The following is a 21,954-nucleotide window of genomic DNA, read 5'->3' on the forward strand; positions in this document are numbered from 1 at the left end:
AATAGAGGCAAGTAAAACACAGACATATTCTCTACAATGGTCATGTAGATTTCCTCAGAAGGTTGTATTGGGAGATTGTTCTTCTGCATGTCTTGAACATTATTGTAGGATGATTAGAATCACCAAAGTCCATTGGCCAGCACAGGACTGAATCCTGAAGTAAACACTGACTATCGCACAAGTAAATTTGGTGAGCTGAAAGCAGCCCCTAACAGCAACAGGGCCTTCCAAATGAAGCTTCACCAGGTGTCTTCACTTGGTGCCAGATTCACAAGACACTTCAAGATACAGAAGAACCACAAACTGATAGAATGGGTTTGGTTGGAAGGGATCTTATAGCCTATCCAGTTTGGACCCTCCTGTTCTGGGCATGGACATCTTACACTATCCCAGGTTGCTCAGAGCCACACCCAAACTGGCCTTGAACACTTCCAGGGATTGGACATCCAGAGCTCTGGTCAGCCTGTTCCAGGACCTCAGCACCCTCACAGTCAGGAATTTCTTCCCAACATCTGATCTAAACCTACTCTTCCATTCTTTTAAAACCATTCTCCGTTGTTCTGTCACTAATGACCTTGTCAAAAGTCCCTCTGTAACTCTCTTTTTGTACCAAAGGCTGCTCCACCTCTGAGCCTTCTCTTCTCTATGCTGAATAATCCCAACCTTCCTTCACTGAGCTTATAGATCTGAAATCTTTAAAAACCACAACATTTTGGCTGCTCCTTGTACAAACCCTCATCTTTTAGATGACGTCAGCATCAGAGGGAGGTTATAATAAATCTCAAAATAAAGTCCAAGACTCAGAGAACCTCTTAGGTGGGCCCCAACAACATTTATGTTAGAGCTTGGAGACTTGAGCTTGGATGTTTGTTGACCTTGAATAAAGGATTATTTAACATGACTTGTTCAATTTTGTCCCTCTCAACAATACTGTGATAATTTGTTCAGAAGTGCAACTCCCAAGGTACAGTAATACTGCAAGATATAATCCTACAATCACCTTCTGAAACCTGATCCTGTTTTCTTCCTCTCCCTCTATAACCCCAGAAGTTGAGATTTTCCAGGAAGGAGATCCAAGTGGTACTTGAACCAGTTCCTGGAAACACACTTCACACCCAGTGCAATATGGTTCTTATAAAGATCTTACTAACTTCTCATAGCTTTCGTATTAGCACAATATTCTCAAGATGTATCTTATATAGCAATATGTCCCTGAACATCATCCTCAGTGTGTCACAAAATCCTCATCACTCTTGTTTTGTAATTTCTGAGTTAAATTGTACTGTAGAGTAAACTTTTCTGTTGTCACAGTGACTTCTGTATCTGTGAAGGTATAACAGCTCTTCAAAAGTTAGAAATTTCTAAATGTTAGCTCATATAGAAATTTATTTCTGGGAAAATACATGAATATATCTATTAATTATTTTTTTTCTTTGAATGCTCTTAAATGTTGATTGGGTAGGTTAAGATTCCAGTCTTTGACTTGTGTTAATTTCCCATCATGGGAAGATAGCAGAACTTACAATTCTACTCTTGGTTTTTTGTTTTGTTTTGTGGGTTTTTTGGGGTTTTTGTTTTGTTTTGTTTTTGTTTTTGTTTTAAGCAGAAGTCCCAGGTGTTTCATTTTTAAAAGATGTTACAGCAATAAAAATGTTTTTAAAGTGTCTTTGTTCATGCTGTTATAGTTGAGGTTGTGTCAGCATTTCCATTACAAGCTTATCTTTTTCAGAGAAAATGCTCTGGTCCATTGGGTAAATAACACATGTTTTTCTATGACACACACAGAGAAGCTAGAAATATTAAAGGATAAAATTGTTTAGGATCCTATCTTAATTTCATACAGTGTATGTTGTGTTGTAATTTTTCCCCATGAATGAATAAATCAAGTATTACCTGCCAGAGATCACAAATTTCCATGTACCACAAACTATGTCATCATCATTTTTTATGTAGACTTTTTTTTTTTAATTGAAATCTGGACAAGATATGTTTCTCATTACCATCACACATACTTATAATTAGGATAATCCATTGAAAGTTCAGCTAACCCTTAGAAATGTCGTGGGAATGAAGATGTGGTGGGCCTCTAAAAGACAGGTCAAAGCCAGAGTTTTGGGAGGTCTTGTTATGGTTTTGAGTTCTCAGCATAACTGAAAGAAGTGCTTAGGTATCTCAGACTTTATGTAGCATCATGTAACTACTCTAAATCATAGGCAGCTTTTGATACTCCTGTCTGAAGGGACATGACAGTGCTGTGAAAAAGAATCAGAAACCAGGATAGCCTTCTTCACAGGAAACTGCTGAATAGGACACACCTCCGTCTATTAATTTATTAGCTAAATCTGCTTTCTCAAGAGGCAGCTCTCACACCTTTTACATTCAGTTTATATGTTTTCAGTGATTCATTACAATGTCTAGACACCATCCCCACTGTTAATAATAACACATCTGTTAAACTGAATCCTGATCTTTCCCTGCTCTGGGGCTGTGATCCTGTACTTTGATGAGTGTTTTGGTTATTGCCATGATCCTCTTATACTCTTACACTCCTTCTGCCTCATCTGACCCTGTAGAAGGTCACGTTCCATAAGAGCAGCTTGGAAAATAAGTGGTTTGAATTTCACGCCCGAACTCTTCACTCAGTATTTGTTTCAAAAACAAACATTGTCTTTAATACAAAGGATGGATGATCTCTGAGCTTGATCTCACTTAGTAGAGGAGGCCAAAAGCTTCACAGCCTCAGGCTTATTTTTGTTGTTGTTCTTGTTTATTAATCTCTGAATCCTTTAAGACCAAGTATCTTGTTGCATCCAGGTTTGTTGTAGAAATACTGACAAGTTACTTCTGGAAATTGGCATTCAGGTGTGTCAGGAGCTGTACAAACATACAGTAGGAGAATTTTCTTATCTACCTTGGATAAGATAAGAGTTAAGAAAGATTTTCAATAGAGAAATAAATATAGAAGACAAGTGTAGAGGAATATTTCCACCATCTTTTGCACACAGGAAGAGTCATATTAGATAATGCACCTTAAGTCAAATTGCAAGTGATAGGGTCATAAAAATTTCCATGTTGTTCCCTTGGACAAATCTCACCTTAACACAAAATTTCTTATATTTAAAGATTAGGAATTCTCAAAGATGAGATTCATTTGGCTCATTTAAACTTTTATGTCTATCATCAGATTGTGATTTCCTAATTTTAACATTACTTGCCCTTGTCCAAGACATGTTTTCCGGGGTCATCATTCATCTGGTGTACTGATTAAAAAGCTTTTCCTTTGTCTGTTCATTTCTGTATTTAATACCAAGTTGTCTGATTAGGTGCAGCTATTTTTTCTTATCTCCTCATAACTTTTGTGAGTGGATAACCTCATCCTCGGTTTGAGGCTATAGATTTCTGTTTTCTTGCTCCAAATTAAGTCATGTCCTAAGCATAAGGTCCCATAATGGGCAATATGGGTCAATCTTTTTCCAGAGATTCACAGATATTGTGAGCAAGGTCCTTCTATCTCTGGATAGCTTAATTTGCGGTACTTAAAAACAGCAAAACCAAAGCTAATTATTTATGACTTGAATATAAGTTGTTCTGAATATTTTTCTTTAAATCCAGTTTTCTGGAAGGAAGGATTTTTGGCATTCATGGTTCTCATAAAGAAAAGGCCAATGATTTTCTTCTGAGAATAATATGTGGATAATTAAGATAATGTTTTTTAGCAATCTGAAGTGTGTAACTGCCTTCATTCAACTAAATCAGTTTTAGTTTGTTGGTTTTTTTGCACCCTTCATATATTTAATTTAACTGCACCACAAAAGAGTAGAAAGAAATATGATGGTTTGCATAATTATACAGCTACTTCAACATTATATTCTTGAGTCTTTTTTAATCTTTCCCTTGGAAATTTTCTCCATAACTGAGCCTTTTAGGATCTTTTCTTTTCTTCCCCCCTAGCTGCACTAAGTGTCTGTGTCCAAGAAGGAAGCATTTGCTTTGGGTTTATATAGGTGTATGGAAACAGTGAGGCACAGAAAAACATGCATAGCAGTGTATGTTCTCTGCATAACATGTATGTGGATTTATATGTGTGAATACATAAGCACATTTGCACATACAAGTAGTATTTAATCAACTGTTAAGCCTTGAAAGCACAATCATATTAAAAAGTCACTTATTTTGAAGTTACACCAGAGAGTGGTTATTAATAACTTTGCTAAATTGAGGAAAGCTTTGATAGCATAAAGGAAGTAGAGGGACTTTTTTTTTTTTTTTTTTCTGATGAGTTTCTGAATACTGGTGGAGAATAAACCATTTGTGGGGGGGAGGGAGGAGATATTACTTAGCAAGAATTGCAAGCACCAATGCTTAGTTTAAGACATATTTTATTGGTTAAAGAGTGGAAAAATTACAGAAACAACTCCAATTGAAAATGATGCTTCAGACTCTCAAACATTTTCCTCTAGATCCCAGTGCCCCTCTGTACCTTAATCCACTGCAGCTGTTCACTGCTGCTTGTGAGAAGCTGATACAGGACAAATCTGACTTGGCAGCTGTGCAAGGGCCAACCTGCATCACTCAGCTGCCAGCATTCAGCTTCAGAGAGGAAGGATGTTTCAGCTCTCAGGTTATACTCATTGCTTTAGGGAAGGAAGTTTCTAGTCTCAGCCTTTGTGTACTTGCTCAGAGATGGGAAATGGAGAGAGGAAACCTTGAGAAACTGCTACACAAAGCCGTAGTTGTCCCTGTATTGGACAAAATGTTTGAGCACCAACCATTCTCCTTCTGTATCAGACAACCTGATGTGGTGTATAAAAATCAGGGGTAATATTTCCACCCAATTTTTCTAAAAGAACAATATTTTGGAGGTTTTATTTTGTGTAAAGTGTCTGCATATTTTTTTCCTTGCAAACTGTCTAAAACCCAACTATCTTTAAGGTTTTACAGTCTTCAGTTGCTTTCTGATTCTTTTTCCAGAACTAACAAACACTTGCTATTGAGAAGTTGAAGAGAAATTGTTTCTCACTTGTAAATTCTCTTTAGAGAACAGTTCTGACAGTGACAAAACTCCTGCTGTGAAGTGCTTCTCAGAACAATCAGATTTATACCCTCAAATAATAATCTGGTGAGATCCCTCCCCCAGGGGTCCTGGGGATCCCCAGCACAGGAAGGACAGAGACCTGTTACAGCAAATCCAGAAACCACAAAGATGATCAGAGGAATCATTCCTGTGAGGAAAGGCTGAGAGAATTGGAATTGTTCAGCCTGGAAAAGAGAAGGTTTGGGGTGGCCTAATTGTGCCCTTCAAGGGACTGAAGGGAGCTGACAGGAAAGGTGGAGAGAGACATTTTGCAAGAGTATGTGATGACGAGACAAGGGGAAAAGACTTCAAACTAAAGAGAGTAGGTTTAGATGGGATATCAGGAAGAAAGTCTTCCCTGTGAGGGAGGTGAGACCCTGATACAGGTTTTCCAGAGAAGCTGCCCCATCTCTGGAGGTGTCCAAGGCCAGGCTGGACAGGGCTTAGAGCGCCCTGGGATAGTGGAAGGTGTCCCTGCCCATGGCAGGTTCTGGAACTGAATGAGCTTTAAGGTCTCTTCCGACCCAAAACACTCTGATTCTAAGATCCTTAGTGCAAACATGGCAGCATTCCCATGGATTTCATGGTATACTGGTGCATATGAAAGGAATTGCAAACACTCAAGGAATCTTTTGCCTTTAAAGTGAGTAGCTTAAAATTGAATATTTTTGAATAAAACTTCTGCATTTCTGAGCAAAGAGAAGATTGGTAATCCATGCTGGTAGCTATCAACATGCAGCCTTGTCTCTGAAGGGAGCATGTTTTGTATCTCTCAGATGTTGGCTTACATAAAACTTGCTGCAAATCCAGAGAATTTTAGATCTTGTAGATAAACTGGATTTAGAAACAGCTGAGACACAGAGGGATAATTTTAGTGTAATTTTGCCGATTTTTGTAACATTCTGTTGCAAAGAATGACAAAGCTGAACTCAGAGTGATTTATTGAGAATTTAGATCATGTTCAGTATTTCCACTTACAAAAGTCAATTTACCCATAGGTCTCTTTGGGAACCTTTCAGAGAAGAAAAGGAGTTGTTTTCTGCATTTCATAAGCAGGTGATGTTTGAAAGCATGCAAATAGGTGATTTCTCCCACATTTACACAGAATGTCATCAACTTTGTTCCTGCCCATGGCACAGAGGTTGCAAAGAGATGATCTTTTAGGTCCTTTCCAACCCAAACCTTTATATGATTTAATGAACCAGGGTTGAGGATAGAAACTTTGGCCTCTTTATCTGTACAGGTTCCAGACAGACAATTGTATTTACTGTATAAGCAGCCAAGACTACTTAGATTTAAAATTATTAACCCTCCTGCTTGCAATTCCTCTACTAACAAAGCATATACAGAGTGTTCAACTGGAAAACTGCAGAGCATGACAGTCAATGTGTTGCTATAATACTTGTTGTTATGAATTAATTAGCTGATTTACATTTATATAGCACACTTCATGCAGAATCAACACATGGCATTATACACTTAAACTACATTACAATTAAACAGAAATTCTGCTAGAGAAGTCAAGACAAGGCATGCAAAATAAACCACCCAAAAAGCTCAAAAAAAGTAAGTTTCTCATAGCACTAATCGTAAACAGCTTATTTCAATACAAAAAAAACCCCAAACCTTTAAGAAAGGGCAAGTACAAGTCTCGGTTACATGGACAGTGACTGATCAGCTGTTCAGGGAGGTAAATGGAGATGAAAAAAAGATGTGAAGAGTATAGAAATATTGTAAAAGTAATTATGCATTTGACAGGAAGCCTGTGCAGCACCCTCCACCCCCGTGTGATAAGCCAATGTATGCAAGTGGCTGTTCTAGGTGCCGAATTTTGTGCAAACCAGGGATTTACAGAATGTGTGGTCAAGGAAGGCTGCAAACATAAAATGGCAGTAATCCAACTGTGGTGCTACAAAATGTGAGTCAGGAGCTGTGCATCCCACTGAGACACAAATGTTCTTAACCCACTAAATTCCTGAGATGACTAAAATGAAGTCTGAACATCACAGCTCACTTCAGCTGATTAGGAAATTACGATTCCACTCCCAGCCAAACACTGAGTGAAGACTCACTGTTGAAAGAGGTATTGGATGTAAGCTAAAGAAGAAAAAAAAACCCATTTAATTTCTCTGACTTACAGAGTTAGGAAAGAAAAAATTAAGAGGTTCAAAGTTTGACTTTTGACAAAAGGCATTAAAAAACAAAAGGCACATCATTAGAAGATAAAATTATTTTTAGTGACTTCACCGTGAAAATATTAGAATTCTGTGTCTTCTTTAACTCTCTTAGAGTGAAATCTGTGAGACAGATGTTTCTGTTCTCTGGAGCTGAAGGACTGTTTCAGTCAGGAGTTCTCAGATGTCAGCACTGACTGAGCCCTTTCTCCATAAATGTGCTTCTCTGGGTTTTTCCAATGTCTTATATAGTCTTAAGAATAATTTTGACTGATTGAATTTTCCCTTTTCAAGCAAACTCAGTTCCTTCATTTACCATTTACTCTTACTGTTTCATTAAATTCACGTTCCAGTGAGTGCTAATTTTATACACTAGAAATAAAAGGTATTAAAGGATATGATCCTAAAAAATACTAATTTTTCAAAGTACAAAATAAACTTCTAATTAATCATATTTGAAGTAAAAACTGAGAACATGTTTTCCAGAAGTGTTCCTCAAGAGTTGTTTTTCTTTTCAGCCAAGCACATCTAGATTTACAAAAGATTGTGAAAATGTACAGAAAAAAAAATAATAAAAGCAAATAAAACCAAGCAGAGTTCTGAAAAAATTAAGCAGCCAGCTTGTTTAGAGACATGGCAGGTTTTTGATAGCCTGGTATTGGAAACTTCATCACACAACAGTTCTTATTTTCTGATTTGTTTGTTTATTTTTTCTTTTATATTTTCATAATAAAACCTCTGTGATCAGTGGGCAAGCCAAAGCTTGGGCCCAGAATCTGAAGATAATTCATGGTGCTGCAGTTTGAATATTAAATGAAGCTTTCCACTTGGCTCACATGCATTCCATTCATCCCACCACATACCTCATGTCCTTCAGATTGCACAAGTTGCCTCTGGGGTTTTGGAAATGTGGCTTTCATGCTCTGGCATTATAAATTTTGGGGTTGTCATTACCTGAGACACCTTCTCTTTCCTCAGTTCATACTCAGGTGTGATCCTGCGAGAGAGGAAAGGATAATCGGTCATTCCCAGTGTGTCCAAACACATCCCTACATCTCTGTGCCACAATCCAGGAAAGCTGCACAAATGCTGCAGTGGGGATTTCTTTCCTGGAGCACTGGCATAAGAAATAGACTGGGGGAATGTGGGAAAGCTTAAGGTATTTGACCAAAATGAAATTATAGCCGTATCAGTGGTCAGCAATAAATTTGAGCAGCCTAGTGTAAATGTTGACAGCTATAAATTACACATGAATGGATAAGTCATACCAGGGGATTGGATGAAACAAAAATTGAAATAAATAAATATATCAGAGAGAAGTAAAGAAAAAAAAAAAGGTGGGGTGGGGAAAGGAGAAAGTAGCCATCTACACACCCAAGAAAAACATGTCAGTGTCCCTCCAGCTACATTGGCAGTTTAGGCATGGAAAAATTACTGAAGGCAGATCATCATTATCAGAGCAAGAAAAAGATGTCTCTAATAACTGTGTTATCTGCCATCAAATCTCCAGAGACAAAAATAGACTCATTTGCTCCAAGGTTTCAAGGGTTACAGAGTGAGGCAGGAACCACAAAAAAAGAGATTGATACCAGGGATTAAAGATCACAGCTGTACAGAGAGGAGGTGGAAACAAATTGGCAGTGTTTCTAAAGCCCTGATGAAAGAAAATGGTGCCTTTCTAGGGAAGGTGACAACTAAAGATAAAAGTAGGAAGGAAATGTTTTAATACTAGAGCTGAGCAAAATGTTGGTAATGAAACAGAGGTGCAGTTTTGCTTAGTTTTGCACTCCCTCACAAAGTGAGAGCTTGGTTCGCTTTCTCAAGGTGAGCAATCCCAAGCCAATTTATTATATCTTCTGGTGGAAAGGATACAGAGGAAATTGTGATTGCCCTCGCTGAGATACAAACCCAGCCATATGGTTATCCAGCCTGGTGCACCAGAGTGTTTCACTCCTTTATTGAGTTACCTCAGGCCTGACCAGGCAGAGCTTGGCTCTATCCCGGGCAGGGATGGAGCTGCCAAGCTGTGCAAAGCTCGGGCTGAGCCACGAGGTAACCAAGCAAAGAGCTGCTGTAATGGCCATCAAATCCCCCAGCAGAGCAGGTATTAAATTACAAACCATTAAGGATTAGCCCAGGAACTGCTGCAGGAAGTGCTAAAGACAGAGATTTCTGCAGGCTCTTTTCTCTCCTGGGCAGGACATGATGGATGGACCCAAAGCACATGATTACGTGTATTAAGCTTGATCACAAAATGGAAACCTTCTTGTCTTAGCACTTGACCCTGAGAATTGCTTAGCAGGCAACTCCCCCTCAGACTGGTGGGAGCTGAGAACAGGGGAGAAAAAGAAAAAAATTAGGGATCTTCCTTAAATCTGCCTGCTTAGTTTAGATTTTTATTATAGAAACCTAATTTTAGCTTCTCAAGTTCCAAATTACAAATAGGGGTGGACAAAACCTGAAAGAAACATTTTGGAAGCTTTCTCCTATTTGTTTCCTTAAATTTTATTTCCAAAATGTCAAAATTTCCTGGAGTATTAGCCACTGCTGACTTTGACTGATTGCTGATAATGATGCAGTGATGCTGATTTGTTAAAACAATGAGAATTATTTTTTTAAATATATATAAAATCGAGTTTGCATTAGATGAGCACAGTCTAGACATCTTGATACCAAATCTTTTTTCTTGCAAAACTGCTTTTTGTTCTTGGACCCCCACCATGGCTGACCATGTGGCAGGGATACATTGCTGTGCTGGAGGGGAATTTGGAAGAATTTAACATATTTCTGAGTACAACACCCTGGAAAGACATTCTTCTGTAAGTTCCCAAGCACCTTCAGTGAACTCATTTTTTTATACGTATGGATAAAGACTTTATGTGTATGGATATATAGCCTGTAGTAAAGAAGAAGTGTCCATAGAGTAATTTTGAATTAAAATCATGGCCTTACAGTACATTAGCTGTGACATTTTCTTCAGTGAATAATAATGACAGGATCGGTAGTGGATTAGGCCAAAGAAACAAAGGAAATGTCCCCAGGTTGTAAGGAGCAATTTATCCCTATATTGGGCTGGGCAATCCCAGAGCAGAAGAGGATAATTTGTTATTTTAAGTGAGGTGCTGAAGAGCTTTTGAGCAGAGAAGTGTGTTCTGTCTGCTGCCAATAAAGGTTAAAATGGTTAAAAATTCTCATGAATTCCTATGAAAGTCCTTATGAACTTTAGTTCTTTTCAAGGTTCTGAAAAACACTCAGAACAAATCCCTTATGGTGATTAATTAGCATCCATTGGACTCCACAGTAATTGCTTATAAAACAGTTTGTCATTCCTTGCAACCAGACACTATTGGCCCAAAGAGGTTAACTGAGGACAAAAATATTGCTGCTCACTACTTCTCTAGATCAATGCAAAATTAAAAAAATAAAAAAAATTATAAACTTTTAAAATCTATAAGCTCTTTTGACTGGCCTTCTGCTGTCACTTTCTTGTCCTACTGCCTGCAAATCCAGAAGATGCAAATATTGCCCTCCCAACCATAAGAAATGCAAAACAATTAGAAGGGAATTTGAAACTCTTGTTTTATCATTTATTTCTAGCTGATGGATTCAAAGAAGTGTAGTTGAGCTAAGTGATGTTTCAGCCACTTTTGCTGTAAAGACGAGGATGGGCAACTCTCATTTCCAGTGTTGTTTTATCTGCTTTCTCTGCCTGCAGAAACACAAACTCTGATTAAAACACTTTAGGCGCCTTTCCCTTAAAGCTTTCTCCTGCATAAATGAGCTGGTGATGGATTTCTGCTGAACAGTTTTGAAGCATCTCTGCACCTGACTTCCCAGCATCCAGGATCATCCAGACTCACAACTTCAGCCTAAGATGTTCCATGAATAATTTTAAATGACGAGTGCCACTCATTGATCATTAGTTCACCAGAAGTTGGATCTAGGGTGAATATTTTCAGGAGTTATTTCTCACTGTTAAAAGAAGAGTTCTGAATAATTATCCACGTTATATATCTTCCTAGAGATTACTCACCATTAAGCAGATTTAGGTCTTGTTAACCATGGGGAAGGAATTGCTGAAATTCTTTACGTGTACATAGGGACACACTTGGTCCTTGTAAAGTGCCTCGTTTGTTTGTTAGTACTACTTCCAGCATACAGTAATTAAGATTTATACTGCTTGAGAATATTTGATGTTAACGCTGGAAATTATGTTTTTCTGTAATCAGAATGTAAATGGAGTGGGGGGGGGGGGGAGAGGAAGGTACACTTGAGACTCCTTGTGTTCATGAGTGTGGAACTGTCATTTATATTTGGTTTCACACAGCAGTTCAAAAGTCCAAGAGCAGCCAGGGCCATATCCAAATGCTGTATCCACAAAGAATTAGAGAGTTCTGTGTTTTCAAATAAGATTTAATAACAACAGAAACATCTCTGTTATACAGAGTGGATATAATCCTTGTTTCTACATCCTAGAACTTAATGTGTAATAACAAGGTCTCTATGGGGGGAATACACAGGCTGCTAAAAAATTTCAAAATATTTTAGGAAAATTCTTCTTTGTCAATTTTTTTTTTGTGACATTATCGTTTTGGAGTAACAGACTCTGCCATGAAAAATTTGCAATAATCATAGGGAAAAAAAATTAGAAAAAACAATAAAATCAGCTCCTAATTTTTCTGAGGCGCTGCAGTTGTGAGCCCCATAGAAAGACAGACAGACAGAAGGGAGATCAAAATATATTTTGATTGACATGGTCAGGATGCATCCTGCATCACCCTTTTTCTTACCAGACATTCTAGTCAGAGGAGCAAGAGTTTATGCATTACTAATGATTGCAACACAGCAATAACAGACTTTTTTCCTGGGAAATAAATATCTCTTTCCTTAGCAAAGTAAGAAAACATTTTACTATTAAATTGCAGAATAATATGGAAGTGAAAAATAGAGAACAGAAATCAGATGTGACCTGAGAGGTTTATGACTGAGGGAACAGCCTGGAGTGACACAGCTCTGCTAAATTCACACTGGAAAGGGGAAAATGGAATTCTTGCAGAAGAAAAGTATATTTACAATGGTAGGCTTGCTTCCCAAATCAAGACAAATGCTGTATTCATCTAGTTGCCAGAATTTGAGTTGTGTTTAATTTAAAATAAAGTTATGGATAGATGATATAGCTTCTGCCTTTTTTTCCCCCCTCTCTTTTTACTTTTTCACTCTTTTGTAAGTTTTTAACAGAAGAATTCAAAACTGAACATCAATACAAGGAAGCACATTGTGGTGGTGTTTGTTTTTTGTTCACTGTGTCAAAACAGTGTCCTTTCATACCTGTTATTCCAAACTAGCTAAAAAGTAGAGTTTAATAAAGCTTTTTTGAGTGTTCAAGTGACATTAATGTTTCAAAAATTATAACCTCCAGGGCCACAGATATGCACCTGACATCCTGGCATTTATTTTTTAAACATAGATTAGTTTGGAAGTGATTTAGTGGAAATAATTTCCCTTTATTGACTACTTTCCAATGCAAGAATAAACAATTCAATTGAATTTATCCAGCTGTTAGGTTGCCTCACCCCAACAAGCTTTAAGCACACTGGTTGCTTTCAAACAAAATTTAACAGGGACACTGTTATTTAAAAGAGAATTACATTTATGTGAATCTCAACAATCAAGTAGGTTCAAATTAGTAAGGAAAAAGCAGAAAGGGCTCAGCTGGTAAATATTCTGTTTGGCCACAGGAACGAGCACATGAAGAGCTCCCAACCAGCTTCAGCATTCTTCTCATTTTGACTTTGGCCTGCTGCTCATGGAAATATCCAAGGGATACAGGGTAGAGCTGGATATGCTGGTGTTGGAGTCAAAGAAAGAATAAAGAAAAAGGTACAGGGCAGTCCATGAGAGAAAATGTTCCATTAGCTCCACTGCCCAGAGAGCTCATTGGTTTTGATAGCAAGAAGCAATTTCCTGCACTTCAGAGTGTCACTTGGCTGGAGCTGTAAATCAGTGCAGCTTATGGGAATACCAAGGTGTGCTAATTATATCGTCCCTGATCCTCTCTGGCATTAAAATCCCTCCTAGGAAGAATTCACCCTGTGAGGAGATTCCTTGATTTAGAGCCTGGGAAATAATAATAACCGTAATGTAACAATACAACTTGAAAAATAGTATAAGGTACCATTTTACTAGTGAGCAAATGCTTAAAAAAACCTACAATAACGGAAAAATTCATGAAGAATAAGCCAAAAGGTAGGAGATAAACAGGATTTTTCTAAAACCATAATAATTCCTACTAAATATGAATTCTGGAACAACATAAAATATGCACAGAATAACTGATTATTGTCATCTTGAAATTTTTAATGCATTACTCAGTATCTCAGATGGAAAGCAAGAGACATTCCTTGTAAAATCACAAGAAAAGGGATAAGAAAATGCCATAAACTCCAGGGAGAAGGCCTTTCACTTCCTTCTGTTATGATTGCTAAACAGTGAATTAGTGAATGAGAATCATCTGGAACCCAGATGTGCAGTGACTTGAGTATGTCATGTTCTGGGCTATTCTAATCATTAAGTTGCTTAACACAAACAGGTTTTTGCTTTGACAGCATCTTCTCCACAAAGTTTAATGAACCTAACTTTTCATTTCCCATTTCTTTTGTGTGTTCTTCAAAACCCAAACGTTTCACCTGAAGCTGAATAAAAAGCTTCATATGCCACTGACTTTCCTTTCGACAATACACTTAGGAAAAACAACAAAAAACATTTCAGTCTCTATTGAACCCTTTTTTTTTCCCCTCCCCTGGTTTGACTAAGTGAGGAATAATCTATTATTTATATTCCTATCCACTACACACAGAGCTCTCTCTGGGGAGAAGACAAGATAAAGAGCAAACCACCTGCGACAGATGTTGCTCATATTCTCTCATGCACTATGGGAAGGTGCTCAGATTCTGCTGTGGTGAAAGTGGCATGTGGGAAATAGAGAGAAGGGAAACTGTAATGGTGTTCTGAGGAGGGAAAATAGTTTATGTAAAACATTCTGCCTCTAACAAATCGTCCTATAAGCTGTTGCATCAAGGTAGGCAAACCACTGGGACACAGCTTTTCATTTTACACCTTCATTCTTGACTGTGTCTCCTGCACAAACCAGCTACAGGACCCTGCTGTTCCCAGCACTGTGCCTGAATTCAAATCACAGGGAGCAGAAGCAACGAGAGCCTTAAATCAAGGAATTATTGGAAAAGAGTAAGGAAAAATGTATTTTACTTAATTAAGAACACAATGCAATTGATTAAAGGGAAGGAAATGCAATAAGGTATATTACTATGACAGTACCTGGTACATACATGCATATCCGAAATGCTTTAGAAGGGCTGTGATTTTCTAGTTGGGAAGTGTACAGGTAACCAAGATGATTCTGTTCTCTTTTCTAAATTGAATGTCTGCTCTTCCTTCAGCACACACTTTCTGTATATTTTCCTTTAGAAGCAATTTTGAGCAAGACCCTTCAAAGTATTTAGAAATCTACTAGACAACTGGAACACTGATGTCTGATGGAGCCAGGCTCTGAAATATGGAGGATTTGAATATTAGAACCCTTTTGATCAACTGAATTCTTGATGGTATTGTCATAAATAATGTTCAGTAAACCAGGATTCCGTGTTATGGTGGTCTGAATAGGAAAGTTGGCTGTGGTCCTGGCTTGACTGGAGCAGCTCAACAGATGCACATCGAATGTTTCAGAAGTGTGGGAGAAGATAAAGCTCTAGGAATGGTTTGCAGGCAGGAAATGAAAACCCCTTCTGAGTGTGATTTTTTTTTTCTTGTCAGCTCTAGGATGAAAATACATATTACAGGAATTTGGGATTCAAACATATCTCACAAACCGTGTCAGCATCTGAAGCTGCTTCCTACCTAATTCCTCCCCCAGACAGAGATTTGATTACCCATCTGTACTCATTTGTCCTCTCAAAAATGTTCTGGAGAAATGGAAACAAAGTTCTTGGAATCCCTGGGAAAGTCCTTGCTGATAAAACTTGAGTTACTTATCCTTTTACATGGAATACAAAAGATATTTAAGTTTTTATGTTTTATGTTTATGTGAACACCTGTATCTCAGCAGCTGTACTGCCATTCTCCTCCCTTCCTCTAGCTTCTGAAAGATAAGCAGATAAAAATGTTTCCAAGTTATGCAATGCAGTTTTTTTTTCTCTAGAAGCACTTCTTTCCTCGGTGTGTGCCCAGTCTTTAATGGAGCTAATATCAAGTAGAGATTATGTGTGCTATTGTGAAACAAATAATATATTCATAAAAATTGTTTACTAGTCAAAATTTGAGAAAATGTCATTATGCATCTTGCAGTGCTTCAGTCTGGATAATTTTTTAAATCTTGAAGAAAAATACAACTGAATGCAAGGGAATTTTTCTCTGCTGGAAAATCAAGGTTTTCCTACTTATTAAAAAGAAAAGAAAAAAAAAAAAAAAAAAAAAAAGGAAAAGAAAATTTTGGATTCGTGAAGACCATCCTACTTTTCCATAATTGCCTGCCTCTTATTTTTATGAACTACAAAGTGAGAGGAACAGTAAGTAGTACAAATAATTCAGCTGGTCAGAATTTTTATTTTTATGCTAAAATCCATTTTTTCCTGGGCAAAATGTAAGGAAAAAGAAAGTGTGTATGTAGAACCCTAGTAATTTAGTTTTCAGCAGGTCATGTGGCTGCACAGGCTTAAGAGCTAGTTCACACTGTTATTGAATAAAAGCAAAAAGTATAGTTACCATAGCAATGGCCACAACATGTGATGCTGATTTTTTCCCTCTGAGATTTAAAAGTCTGTCACATTTTTAAGGAAATATGCATCAAGATATCTCATCTGAACTTGAAGGCCTTGGTGGTTTTTACTGAAATGCACCAGATTTGATGTGTTCAGCAGCAGCTTTTACTGGAGCAATTTTGAAGGCCAAGTTTCAAGAGCATTAATAGTTTGAACACGCTTTATACAGGCTTTTTGTCACTCACTGCTGGAAAGACATATTTCCATGTCTTCCTAGGTTTGAAAACAGAAGGGCGATGAGAATCTGTATAAAGGAGGCTATATTTGCAAAATCAAGTAAACATTGTGTTGTGTTCCTTCCCTCTGGAATGGCTAGTGTAAAACAATATCACAAGCTCTGTGTCCTGAACTGTCTTGGATGAAAAAATCTTTGTGTCTATCCTATCATTTCCCTACTTTCCCATTAACCATAAATGGAAGAGTGGAGAATACATGACTAGGGTTAACATCTTAGTTTAGGAGGTAAGTGTTTGCAGTATTAAACTTGCAGCAGTTAATGATTTACACGTTTCAAGGGTTTACGTGGCACAAACTTTAATTGTAAACCAGCAATTGCAAAGGACAAGAGTCCAAAAACTTCTGTCTGCTGTCTTTTAAAAAACTTTCCAGCTAATCCTGACTTTTGGAAGAAACTTTAGGAAGATAATACAAAATGACTTTGTCTTGGCACACAGGAATTCCTGCTGGCAAGGAAGGGTATTATGAAGCATATTTCTACTGGTGGCGCAGGCTTCTGGAAGAAATTTAAATAGAATTTTTAGAACAATTCAGTCTTCAGAGATCCTTTATTGCTTCCTCACAGAGTAGGTTTAGTATTCACCGAAATTTTATTTAATTTCCATTGGCTGTGTAAGCACTTTCCTTCAGTTACTACTTGATGAGTCTTTTCCTTTTTACTTTTCATGTTAAACCAGTGGTGCCGGATCGTTTTATGGACCTCTCAGAAAACATCACTGTTGATATAGAAATATCTGTGTAGGGAATATGAGCCTAGAAAATGTGCTAGTTTTTCTCAGTTAACTTTTCAGAGGGTCTCAAAAGCATCACACAGTCTGCTGGTTGAAAACAGATGCCCTGAACTATTAAAAAGCATTGTTATAGTCTGTGAAATAATTATTACATTTTACCTCTGCAGCTGATCCAGATGAAGTCCTGTGTAGGCATCCTATAGTTGATATATCAATGGAAAATACTATTATTTAATTTTAATAATAATCCAGTGTAGAAGACAGTCATATAGAGACAGGGCAGTAAATGAGTCAGGTAGAGATCATTGACAGTGAGTAATGGCTTCATATAACACAAAATGTCAAAAGAATAATTTACAGATAATATCAGGAAGGGTAAATGAGGAGACAATGGTTCAAAGTGAAAATGAGCTCAGGGTGCAGGGATCCAAAAATTGTGTTTGGAGGCGATGTAAGGCAAATACAAAGCTGGCACTGCTGCATCTCTTTGAAAGAGAGGGAAGTCTGCAGTCTAATTGTAAATTATGGGTCCATTTACTGAACAAAGAATGTTATCAGCAGGACAAGAGGAAAGCTGAGAAGAAAGCATTGGTTTATACTGTAGGTAGTCACCTGTCTACAAATGGGCAGAACAAAGGGTATGGATTTGTACAGTCCCATTCAAGTACTTCAGGATTATTTTGTACAAGGCCCATATCATTTTTCATATCTGTACATACAATGTTGAAAATAATGATTTGGTTGTTCAGCCTATAATGCCAACACATAAATTTCCTTCTGAATGGAGGTTCCTTCTTAATTACATTCAACTGTACATTGTTGGTCTCTGTAACAGGTTTATTTTTGAGTCACTCATTTAACAGGTGCTTGAAAGCAATACAAAGATACTGTGAACATGGTGATGGGATTTACACCAAAAAAATTCATCCAACGCAATTGGGGTACAACAGGCAGAGGAAGATAAATTTTGGATCAAAAGACTGTTGGTGAAAAAGAGAAGCATTTTTTTATTTCTCATTGGTAAATAGGACTACATTACTGGGCTCAGTTACCTGCCAGTTCTGGCAAGTATGTAATCTCATCTGTAAATCAAATAACCTCAGATTTGAAAGTAATTAAAGTGCTGTTCTCCCCTTTTCATATAGGACAAAGGCCCCAGAACTTAATGACTCTGATGTTCAGAATTTTACTTTCAATTTCCAGTCTCTATTCCTGGCCAACACTGGAAAGTGCCACTATTATTCTGTACCCTTTCTCCTCTGTAGTGTTTTGGGGAGTGACATTTGTTTCAGTCTTTAATTTTCCTCATTATGCTTAAGATTTTTAGTTTGTGTTAAGAGTACAGATATCTTTCTTCAGCAACCTACTTTCCTTGTCTTGTGAACATTAAGGCCTGGTTTCAACATTATAGCACATATTTATTTTTCTAATTAAAAAAAAACAGCAACACAAAAACCAAACCCTTCAGGAAGTGATTAACATTAATCTTCTCTAGCATGAGTACAGTCTGTTATGATCAGCTCAGTAGTTGCAGTTGTTTACAAGGTGAGATCAACACAAAGCCTTACATTTTGGAGTAGACTAAGAGCACCTTCTTTTAAACATCCCTACAGAGCACACCTGTCGACCAAAATCTCATCATTTACTGTTCTTTCATGGCCCATTTACAATAAAATGTTACGTCCTTCTTGTTCTGGTTTCCTTGATTTTGCAGCCACTAACCCAGCCAGCACAGTTGCTATCCCTTTAACACACTGCTTCTGTCCCGGTATACATACTATGTTTTTATTAAATCCATAATTCATATTTCCAAGTTCCTTTTCTCACATCAGGAGTTGTAAGCAAGAATAGTAATGACACACATCAGGAGTTATAAACAAGGATGGTAATGATATAAGGATGTTGCAACAAACAAAATGTTGTGCAGGCGCACTGCTGCTCCCCATGAGCCTCCATATAACTCCCCTGCCTGTGTGCTGAAGAATCACAGACTGAAAATGCTTCCAGCTAGACAAATGTTTTGGGGATTTGGATCCTTAAATGAAAGGATCAGTCTCTGTGTTTGCAAGTTCTCACTGGCCATTGTACACTACACAAAGACCCTGTTAGGTAGGAAAAGATTTGTTGCAGCCTATTTTCTTCAGCTGATGTTGTAGCAGGTTAAAAAGATAAAATGCATTTAATTTTATAGAAATGGTGCAAAAAATGTTTGAATGTTTAACCTCAAAATTTTTGTTGTAGAAGTGGATGATCACACATACTTATTTACTCTTTTTCTGCTACTGAAAAATGACTTCCACAAAATAAAAGAGAGAAAACATGGAGATATGTGCATTACTATGTAGGTCAACTATTAATTGGTTTCAAAGGGCTTTATTCTTTAAAAGAAATGATCCTTTTATACTTACAGGAGACATTTGTTCCATTTGCAGTATAAATTGGGACACATGCAGTTTCCTTTGTTGTTCTCCAAACCAAGATGATTAAGCAAGCTCATTAACTCAATGAGCAATACAGTAAGACCTTTTGCAAACTACTTCAGAAGAAAAGCAGAAAAATCTCTATAAACACAGGTGAGCAATAAAATACCAGTAAGGCAAAAGTATTGTTTGCAGTATACCCTTAATCAGTGGCTATTCTTTTTACGTCTCAGCATGAAATCTCCACTGAAGAAATCTCTCTGAAGTTAGTTTCATAAGAAATAATCAGGAGAACTGTATAAAAACTAACGGCCACTAAGAATTAGATTTTGCCTATACAAAATATCTACTAGATGTTCACAAATCGACCACTTGCATTTTAAAATATTTTGGCTTTCTGTCAAAACTCAAAATTCTCCAGGCAGTGAGGGATCAAATTAGGAATGCTAATGCCTGTATAAAATTAAATCTGACCAGGATGTCAAGGAAAAAAAAAGAAAAGCTTCTTTAGGTATGGTTGTGATAAAAGGAAGACTAGAGAAAATGTGGATCCTCTTCAGAAGGAAATAGGAGATCTGCTTCCCTGGGCCATGGAGAAAGTTAAGGTACTCACTATCTGCTGGCCTTATTTTCTGGTGGCTACCTGACTGCTAGCAAAGTCTCTTAAACATGAAGGAAATTAATCAAGAGGCAGGAAGATATTGGGCTGCACAAGCCTTTTCTATCTAATCTAAAAGACAGGTCACAAATTCCATTATTTTACTGATCTCACCACCTGTTTTGCTCCACCACTGTCCAATATTGCCTGCTAGTTCCTTCAGGAGTAATCTGGAAATGGTTGAGAACTGACCCCGGAGTTAATTTATTAACATCTGCAGTCCTGCAACTGGAAAAGAAAACCAGACAGGCTCTGCTCAGGTTGGTTTTTTGCTACTTTAACACAACAGGCACCAATGTTGCAGTATTAGAACAGCACGATAGTTGAGATTAAGAATCTGGTTATATTTATTCTCTCTTCAAGTTGAAAAAATACTTGCTCATGTTGTAGAAGCCATCATATATGTCAAAGCCACTTGGCTTTGGATAGTTATGAAGAAAAGATAAACAAATCAAGTGTTGGCCAGTGCAACATATCAGAGAGTAAAATGTAATTTGCTCTTGTGGAACATCATAGAAATTCAGCCTTGTCGAAAAATACTTTCCAGATTGAACTTATCAAAGACTTTGAAAACAGAATGATCTGGCCACAAAATATTTATAAAGTGGGGAAATAACTCAGACATTTATGAACTTCTTTTGTCAAGCTTCGCTTAACCTAGACAGGCAGTCCATATGAGATAACTGAGCTAAATTCAATAGTGACCAAGCTGACTCAGAAATAAACAAACTTCCTCACTTACCATTCAAATGTTACTCTGTTTCTATAGAGTAGAAATTTATAGATTATAAATGGTTTTGGGGAAAAAAAATTAACGCCACTGTGTTTTACACAATTAAATCACAAATATGGTCAAAGATACCTAACTTAGGTAATGATTTAGGTATCAATATTTTACCTAATAATAATTTAGATATATAACTATAATTTCTAGTTATTGTTTCTACTAGAATATTTTCTACTCTCTCTGTAACTTTGTACTTACCTCTTGATAACTTGGTTCTGATGATGTATTTTTAAAGTAAACACTTATTTTCAACATGAAGAATTTTTACCAGACAGATTCAAAACATTTTAGTTGTCTCATTTTCCAGCATCACTCAAAAAACTTACCTTCATTTGCAAACATTACTGTGTGAAATATTGCTACAGTGAAGTCAGCAAAATGACTCTGGACTGCAGGGTGCTGAAATTCCCACATCCTCTTCCCCGACTGCTACAGAGCCAGGATTTCTCCCCTGTTGTGTTTATGCTGAATTGAATGGCGTTAGAGCCTATAAATGATTTGCCACTGTGTAAATGTTTCAGTAACGAAACTCAAAGAATTTCCCACAACAGAGGGAGTAACTAAGGTTTAAGAGAGGAGTGGTAAGTTATTTGTAAATACAATAGGTGAATCTTATTCTAATGTAGGCACACTATTTCCTTTTTTGTTGTTGTCATTGTTTAATTTAAGATGGATTATTATTATGTTGTACCAATTTATCCAATTTACACTTTTCTAAGTGTGCCTTTGTAGTGACACACAGTTCTGTACAGGCTAGACAGCTGCTCAGAGAAAACTACACTAACAAACCTAAATGAAATAGTTAAGAATATGAATTGGTGATACTGGCACAGTTTCCTTGAAAAGGACTTTGGTCCATTCATGACCAGAACACTGACAATTTTTCTTCAAGTTAAACATTTCTCCAAATTTAAGTAATAGGAAGGACAAATTCTATCTCTCATTATGGTATCACCCAAAATTAGGACCAAAAAGAATTGAAAAGTATAATCCTTCACCTAATTGTCATCATTTTAATAATTGTCTGCAATTAAGAACA

At 37.2% G+C, this 21,954-nt stretch overlaps 1 long non-coding RNA gene across 1 annotated transcript in view; it reads right to left on the reverse strand.

The window, feature by feature from the left end:
* The window catches only part of LOC136290102 (uncharacterized), a 28,340-nt gene extending 7,013 nt beyond the window's left edge, over positions 1–21,327 (reverse strand). Inside the window, exons 1-2 of the long non-coding RNA XR_010720960.1 lie at positions 21,242–21,327; positions 8,112–8,245 (exon numbers count right to left, since the gene is read on the reverse strand). This is a non-coding gene — a long non-coding RNA (uncharacterized lncRNA). The remainder of the gene's footprint in view (positions 1–8,111; positions 8,246–21,241) is intronic.
* Between the last annotated feature and the right edge of the window lie 627 nt (positions 21,328–21,954).

This window comes from Chamaea fasciata, unplaced genomic scaffold (genome assembly GCF_029207755.1).
Source record: "Chamaea fasciata isolate MVZ Bird 193981 ecotype frontalis unplaced genomic scaffold, bChaFas1.0.hap1 SCAF_5, whole genome shotgun sequence".
In the NCBI taxonomy this organism is placed as follows: domain Eukaryota; kingdom Metazoa; phylum Chordata; class Aves; order Passeriformes; family Sylviidae; genus Chamaea; species Chamaea fasciata.